At 47.5% G+C, this 602-nt stretch overlaps 1 long non-coding RNA gene across 5 annotated transcripts in view; it reads right to left on the bottom strand.

Annotated features, from left to right (window-relative positions):
• Positions 1-601, bottom strand: part of LOC113941220 — a 1,799-nt gene extending 1,198 nt beyond the window's left edge. Inside the window, exons 1-2 of one of the 5 annotated variants that reach the window (XR_003525626.1) lie at positions 563-601; positions 6-402 (exon numbers count right to left, since the gene is read on the bottom strand). This is a non-coding gene — a long non-coding RNA (uncharacterized LOC113941220). Of the gene's footprint in view, positions 1-5; positions 403-437 lie in introns of all 5 variants that reach the window. The other 4 variants (XR_003525625.1, XR_003525624.1, XR_003525627.1 and 1 more) reach the window with 4 other exon arrangements.
• Position 602: the final 1 nt, after the last annotated feature.

Genomic DNA, 602 nt, shown 5'->3' with positions numbered 1-602 from the left:
GAAACCTCTCCTAAAATTCCAGGGGGAAACTTCTCCCGAAATTCCAGGTGGAAACCTCTCCCAAAATTCCAGCTGGAAACCTCTCCCACAATTCCAGGTGGAAACTTCTCCCGATTCCGGGTGGAAACCTCTCCCAAAATCTGGGTGGAAACCTCTTCCAAAATTCCAGCTGGAAACCTCTCCCAAAATTCCAGCTGGAAGTCCCTTCCAAAATTCCAGGTGGAAACCTCTCCCAGAATTCCAGTTGGAAACCTCTCCCAAAATTCCAGGGGGAAACCTCTCCCAAAATTCCAGGGGGAAACATCTCCCAAAATTCTGGGTGGAAACCTCTCCCAAAATTCCAACTGGAAACCTCTCCCGAAATTCTGGGTGGAAACTCCTCCCAAAATTCCAGGTAGAAACCTCTCCCAAAATCTGGGAAAATTCCAGGGGGAAACCTCTCACAAAATTCCAGGGGGAAACTTATCCCAAAATTCCAGCTGGAAACCTCTCCTGAAATTCCAGGTGGAAACCACTCCCAGAATTCTGGGTAGAAACTGCTCCCAAAATTCCAGTTGGAAACCTCTCCCAAAATTCCAGGTAGAAACCTCTCCCAAAATTCT

The sequence above is a fragment of the Corapipo altera genome, unplaced genomic scaffold (genome assembly GCF_003945725.1).
Source record: "Corapipo altera isolate COAL_440 unplaced genomic scaffold, ASM394572v1 60978, whole genome shotgun sequence".
Taxonomy (NCBI): Eukaryota; Metazoa; Chordata; class Aves; order Passeriformes; family Pipridae; genus Corapipo; species Corapipo altera.
Note: the sequence above shows the minus strand (reverse complement) of the source record. Positions and strands in the feature narration are given on the sequence as shown.